Source organism: Helicoverpa zea, chromosome 9 (assembly GCF_022581195.2).
Source record: "Helicoverpa zea isolate HzStark_Cry1AcR chromosome 9, ilHelZeax1.1, whole genome shotgun sequence".
NCBI lineage: Eukaryota > Metazoa > Arthropoda > Insecta > Lepidoptera > Noctuidae > Helicoverpa > Helicoverpa zea.
In genome coordinates, this window is record NC_061460.1 from 9,497,835 (window position 1) to 9,505,783 (window position 7,949).

The following is a 7,949-nucleotide window of genomic DNA, read 5'->3' on the forward strand; positions in this document are numbered from 1 at the left end:
AACTCTTAGAGTATATTAGATACCAGATTGGGAAAGAGAATGGCGTTACTAGTTCAGTTCACTTGTTGAATGTAAGTAAATCTTGAAGAGCAGAAAAAAAATCCTTTGTTTAGATAAAGTTTTAAACTTTTCTTATACTAAATTACAACAAAACAATAAGACAAGTTCCACCCCGCAATGAGATTGATCCTCAACAAAATACATCATCGTAACCAAATCAAAATATTCATCTCAATTCCAACGCAAAAGGTTTAGTTAGGCTTATCAACATTTCTGTTAGCATAATGTATTCAGGGACTCCTAATATTGAAGTGTCGAATATTTGGGAACCTCAGAATCTGGGTAGCAATGTGGTGTACCCGACTGTTGACCTCTTTAAGGTGAATTTATTCCAAACCCTTTAGGTAGGTATACAACTTATGTGAGGTTTACTTGTTACGTCGAGACTTGAGAAGTTATTGAACTTGATTTTGAGATGTATTGGTAAATAACCTTCTCATCATCAGCCCCTGGACTCAAAGAGTACTGTGAGTAATGTCACGTTTCATAAAATATTGCGTACGTCTATTTAGGACCTTTCATCAAATTGGGCTCGATCTCTAGTTTCCTCCCTCTAATTTCTGAGATTATTGTTTAGTAATTTAACTTAAAATCTTGTCGATTTTAGCTAAGTTTATACATAGGTATATTTAGAGATCAGTTTTAAAATAACAGTGATCGAATGAACCTATGATCTGCAGCCTTTTAAAGGTCTTTGAAAGCCTCGTATAAAAGATATGGCTACTATTAAAAATCGCAAAACATGCAAACGCACTTTCCGAACCAACACCCGAAAATCGACATGTATGTAGGTATATATAGGTAGACTAGTTACTGCTGTGACTGGCTATTTTACGGGCCTGGCTAAAAATCCACCTTATCTCGATGCCTAATGCTACCCTGTACTTTTTTTCGCTAGATAACTTTTATCTGAAGAATATGTTTGACGATTTGTCAGCTTTTGTAAAGAAAATATGTCAAACTGCTATATTTATTCCTCAGATCGTACTTATATTTTAGGACTATCTGGTTCTAAATATTTTGTAACCTTCGTTTATTGTGCATAAAAGCATAAATTAAACGAACGCATAGATGTAAAAGCATATTTATAAAACATGTAAAAAATATATGACGGACATAAGTGCACAAGAAATATTTCCTTTTGAAACTGAAAATGAAACTAATTGTAAATTATATTTCCATTTCAATTTAATAAGCTCAGTTTGAAAACACATATTTCATAAAATTAAAGCACTGCTTTAAGTAACAAACATAAATACTGCATTTCTGAGCTGAAATTAAATCTTTGTAATACTACGTTTCGAGTATTATGTTGAAAACTCGAAACCATGTTCAACAGTCCAGCGCCTTTGAAAATGCAGCTCATAATATATGTATAATATGCAAAAATATTTTATTAAGTATGTACATTTTATCAACAAGAACTGAAAGCGATAAAACAATGAGAAACAAACTTGAACAAAGCATTCCCTTATCATTCAACAAAATCATGAAGCAACTAACTCAACTCAGTTAAAATTTGCGATTAAACCAAAAACTTCTAAATCGAATAAGTAATTAATTCAGCGAAATAATTATCTAAGACCACAACTTAATAACTCAATTACTGAAACTTTTGAATTGATAGATAATTACGTAGCTCCCAAGATGAATGGTGGAAATTTGGCCAGCATTCCATATAGTAGGCACTTCACGACAAATGTTCTGAGTACTACCTCTTAGTAATCAAGCCAGGCCGGCTGCCTTGAGTAAGATTAATTAAACCAACTGAACATCAATCATTGGGCCGGATTCCCATCGTGGTGGCAGACGTTTCACCAGTTCAGTTCGTAGGTTACTTAGATTGTTCCTACTTTATTTTGTACTTACTAGGTGCTTTTGACGCTGAGTTCAAACGCTCAACAAAAATGGAGATGGGAAAATGGATACCGATGAATTTTGAGTATCCATGAACCAAGGTTCCTAACGCGACGTAATCAAACAATGCTGCAATAATTCCGTAATTGCATTGATATACAATGGGTAATTGATTAGGTACAGGAATATATTAAAGAGGTTAAACTGTTTATAACAATAGCTTATGATGTGTAAAATATCATAAAAAAATATGGTTAAAGTTTCTCATCAATACTTAAAGATAAAGTTGTTTACATTTTTTGGGAAAAGAAAAGTACTAGCCTTTTTTCATGACATCTGTGCGACGTTTCAATCGTCAAGTTTTTGCGACCTAGTGCGTGAACCAGTTGACTGAGCGAGTGCGTCAATCGTTCGGTACACATGTGGTTTATGTGTGAGAGTGGAATATTTTATTCTTTAGTTACTAATATAATATTTAATATCGTATTTAAAGTAATATTAACCTGAGTATGTATGTGTGTTTGTAAAATGATGGCATGAAAATATTTTATGTGATCTTGATGAAGGCGTTGCAAGTTATCTGAGTCCACGAAGCGTTGATAGCCAAGGAATAGTGATCTTGTGATTTCTTATTTCATAACAATGTTTCACTATAGATAGTTACATCACCATAATTATTGAACATTGTACAATCTTTCAAATACTAAATCATTCTGTATATTCAATATCAGTTTTAATTCATTTTATTGACATATCTAATGAATAAACATCAAAGTTTATTTAGTCCAGTGTCTTAGACTCTGTTTGGCACACAGATGCCTCACCGACGCTAATCTGACGTCTATTAATTTGATTATACGACACTTTTATTAAATTAACAAGAATGAAAGGAAAACTTGATTTATTACGCGGATAATACAGCCATTGTTTGTATAACGGCTAAATTAGATTAGAGATTTCAATAAACGCCAGCTTATTGTGCAGCCCTTTGTGAAATTTATTTATTTGAGAATAATTTGATAGATTCCCTTCTCAAATCGTCCAATCAGTGTCAGATTTCTTGGTTGGTACCTCAAGTTTACGTCAATCATTAAGCGTTAGATACTTTTAACGTGGTGATAGAGAAACGGCCATGGATATATTTTTCAGCAAAGGCTTGATGTACGCAATAAAATATCATAAAATGGTGTATGTATCAAATGAATATAGTAGGCAAATATTAAACAGTGACTACTTGAACGTTATTTATTCCTAGTTAAGTTTCCTTCAATCTTATCCTAAGACCTGAATTAATCTGAATTGCTCTCACGATTTATAAATCATAATAGATATGAGTAGTTTATGTCTATGAGTATCTAACCTTTCAGGCACTAGACTAACTTTGAACGAAAATGACATTTATGTTGGTTCAGTAGGTATTGCGTGGACAGACTGGCAAACAGCCATTTCCATATTTATAATATTTAGGAGTAGTAGTACTAGGTTCCTACTATTTATCAATAACAGAATATCTACATTCAAAGAGTAGGTTTTATTTAATATAATAGTAGATGTTAACATTTTAAACATTGACGTCACGACTGGAAACTAGTCTTGTTTAGTGATTTTACCTGAAAACAAATACGTTTTGTAGCTTAGCTATATAATATAAACAAACTAAGAGACGGACCTTTCACATTTTTAAATATGTAGTTTAAGATCAAGGCCTTTGAAATGCAACAAAATTAATATTATATTTTAGAAAGAACTGACTTATTTATTAATAATTTGCAGTCTTTATGAGTATATAAACCGTTTTCCGTGTATCACTGTATATCATTCGTGTGATAAGAATAAAAGTGTAAACATGAAGATTTATTTATTTTTCTCTATGGTGCTACTTGCATTTGCATCAATCGCTTTGGCTGTTCAAATCAAAGATCATTGTCCAGAAGGTACAATAAAAGGTCCGAGCGGCCAGTGCTTAAAATCAGTAAGTCAATATTTTTTTTTTTCTCTTATTTATTATAGTGTTGCATTGCTATATATTTGCTTGACTGTCTTGTCGGTCTGTGCACGAGGTCTTTTTTTTAACGACGTAAAAAATCATCAAATGACCACTCCCGCTGTGGGTTAGCAGCGGTGAGGGAGTGTCAGACTCTTACTGACTAAAAACCGTCGTTTTCCGTCATAGGCCTTTTATGTACCAGGGCCGCGGTATCTCTTTCGGACAACCCGCAGCCCTGTGCAAGAGGTCTCGGGTCTGATTCCCGGGGCGGGCCGAAATCGCTCTGTGGACTTTGAAACTTTTACAAAGCAGCCCGTAGTATCAAAGTTGGTGACTGATACGCTCGTGCATCGGAGAGCACGTAAATATTGGCCTTGTGCCTGATCTCTCTCCAATCGTCGGATTGCCGTCCCATCGAGCTATGAGATTGAGGGAATACTTAGTAAGTGGTTCTGTTTCTGCGCAACTGCACTATTAATGTGTCCTGCACAGCTGGCTGATATCCTTATATGAGAACAGTCGTCGTGCCCGAAATCGTCGAAACAAGATATTTTGTTTTTTTTGGAAATGGTTGATATTGTGTTGCCCTGGTAACTGAGCTGAGGAGGTATGATAGGCAGTCGCTCTTTATAAAACACTGAATCTCAGCTGCATTCGGTTAGACTGGAAGCTGACCCCAACATACTTGGAAAAAGGCTAGGCATTTTGATGGATGTTTTGCCTTTCGATTTCGACGTTTGGCATTCTGTAAAAATAATATTTCTACCAACTATTTGTAAAGCTACCTAGATACTGAATGGTAAAACAAAATATTTACATCACATTTATTTTGTTGCAGGAGTAAAGCCAGCTGCAGTCAGCTCACCAATTAACTTCCTGTAACGTCAATATTATTCTTAAGTGTTTTTTTTCTGACATAAAGTCTTAATAAAATGTAGGTTTATAGTAAAGTAATGCCTTTATTTTGTACTAGCTGGTGCCCGCGACTTCGTCTGCGCAGGTTTAGTATTTCGAACAATATGTTTACAAATTGTAGCCTATGTGTTATTCTGATGTATAAGCTATATTATTGTAAAGTTTCATTAAAATCCATTCAGTAGTTTTTGCGTGAAAGAGTAACAAACATCCATACATCCATACATACAAACTTTCGCGTTTATAATATTAGTAGGATTTACCAGAGTAACCGCTCAATTAATTAAAATTAAATTGATCCCAAAATTCTGGCAGTGTTTATCGCAACAGACGAACGAATATAATAAAGAGTACCCAGTTTAGTTAGAAACTCTTTCGATAGAAAACAAAGCCTTCTAATATACCTAATAATATTACGAGGAACCCCATTTGAATTAGTAGCAAACCCGCTAATCGGTTTTGCGGTTAGTTTGCTAACTAGGAATCCATTGCACGTAGGTTTTTGTCTACCCTAATGGAAACTAGCAATTAGATGATTAAAATAGCTTTCATGGTTATTGGTTTGTAGGATAATAGATCAATTAACGTTAATAGTAATGGTCCCATCGATAGTTGTAATGTTCATTAAAATTAACTAGTCCAGCGGTTCCCGAATTCTTTTGGCTTCGGAACCCTTTTCGTTTCACCATTTTTCGGCGGAACCTTACCTTAAGTAAGAAGTAAACTAAAGACGTAAATACACTTAGGTACGGCTCGTGGCGTGTGGTAGCGCACCAAATGGTTATATGGTTAGAGACATATTCATTATACTCAGGCGTAGCATGGCTACCTATCTGCCACAAGGCACAGAAAACAATTTAGCCGCCCTTGACTTTGTGTATTATGTGAATAGTTTTCAGTTTGAAGACTGACAAAGTAAACGCAAAAAGAAATAGATTGGGTTTGTACACGTGCGAGGCGAGCGAGCGCGATTTTTTTTAACTAAAAGAAGAAGTTCCAAGCACCCGCTAGCATTTAAAGACATTCAATGGTAGCCGGTATCGCGAGCGAAGCGAGCGCGAATTTTTTTTAGTTTAAGTACCTACACAAAATAAACAAAACCACTGTTAATTAATAAGGTCTCAAAAAGTACAATATCCACAAAAAAAGCAAATGCAAATGAATAAGCAGCTAGCGAAGAAAGCGCTATTGCTTTTTCTGAACCAGAGGAATAATAAATAAACATCAAAGGAAACCTCGACGCAAGAGCGCGAAATTTTTTCGGTGTTGGATACTTGAGCATTGAAACGAACCTAAAAGCATCACACGTAACATGGAGTCGCGAGCGAAGCGAGCGCGAAATTTTCGGATTCGCGGAGGTCAAAAATTGGAAATAATGTCAAATGTCACACTTTGATTCATGGTAAAAATAGCCACTGGAAATACTCGTATGCCGTTTCATTTCACGTCCTGTCAAATGTATGAAAACGTATAATCCTGGCGATGAAATAAGCCTCGCTACCTACTTTTGCCGATTGCCGAAGACCTGGAGGTATTAAGTTAATCTACAATTTGTAAAAAACGGAATTAAATTATCTGCTGCCGTGGCCTTCCCCCGCCACTTGTCGCGAAAGTACGAGACTTACACTCCCGAGTGGTACCAACTTACATGGTGCCAAAATGGAATTTTGGAATGCAATATTTAAAACAATTTAATTGAAAATGAATAATAATATAATATTGTCAAAAGTGAAACGATTTACCATATGGAAATCTTGAATTTTCCACGGAACCCCTGAGGGCCTGTCACGGAACCTCAGGGTTCCGCGGAACCCCATTTGGGAACGGCTGAACTAGTCGATTAACAAATCACACAATCCAAAGGTAATTTGAAATCGGTTGAGCGCTTTTTGGATAGAAAAGTTTTCAATTTTATCACGACCGCTCATAGATACATAGGTTTGCGATGAAGAAAAATATTATATAGCAGTAGGGAGTCTTTTTGAAACGATAACATGTTACTTAAAATCAGGCATTTGATAATTGTAATATTATTGTGCATAACTGGCATGACACATAACGAGAACTTGGAGACGGAGAGAGGACGGAGTTACCATGATTTTTTAGCAGACGAAGCTAATGACTATATCAATTTATTTTTAACATTAAATCGTATACCAATTTACCAATACATATTTTGTATCATATAGTCGTCAATATACCTACTTATTATTTACTACATTGTTATAATTTTTGAAAGGATGGCTAGAGCAGTCAGTAGCTGTGTGTCTTATAATAAGGCCGCTAAGACTCTTATACCAGGACACTTAAAATACCTGTTTAGAGCCGGTATGCTACCATACAAAAGACGCTACTGTAGACCCTTTTAGACTATTATGCGTGATGTTATGTTCCAATGTCGAGAACATCGTTTACCTATCAAAGGAATTTTGATTACACAATTCTTTCACGGAAATATCCCATAAACGTACAGAGCGCTAAAATATAAAGTGTAGGTATCAATTGATTATCTTGGCCCGCTCGTAAAAGTTTACTAAGGAAAAAGGGTTTCTATAGCTTTGCTTCGAAATAAATAAGTATTTATGTTTCGATTTGGACCTTTAAATGCTTTGGGAATGGTGTCCGAGAATGTAGGCTCGTTGAGGTATGTCTGTCAGTTTCACAGCTATTTTATACTGAATGAGTGTTAAATGATAATAAAATGAATTCATTTGAAAATCAAGTGGATGTTTGTGGTTTTAAAGGACTACCGGGTGCACCTAAAATCTCACAATGCTCCTAAAATCGTTATACTTAAACGTTCTTCATAAATGACTTTATCCATTGGTGAAAACCGCCTGAAAATTTGTGCTGTAGTTTTATACTTTCAATTTTTTTAAATCAATAGATAAACGCGAGAAGCTTTTGTGTTAAGGGATGTAGTGTGATCAAAGTAACTTAAAATTCATACAGACAAGTTTTTTAAAAGCTCTTGAAAAAAAAATATTATAAGCATTTTGTCGACACATCTAACCAATCCACTTATCATAAACGATACATCGTACAATTTGGGTTACTTCAACATACTGCGACAACCAACAAACGCTTCACGTTCACCCGATCCTAAACTAACAGAATAGCTATCTCCAAT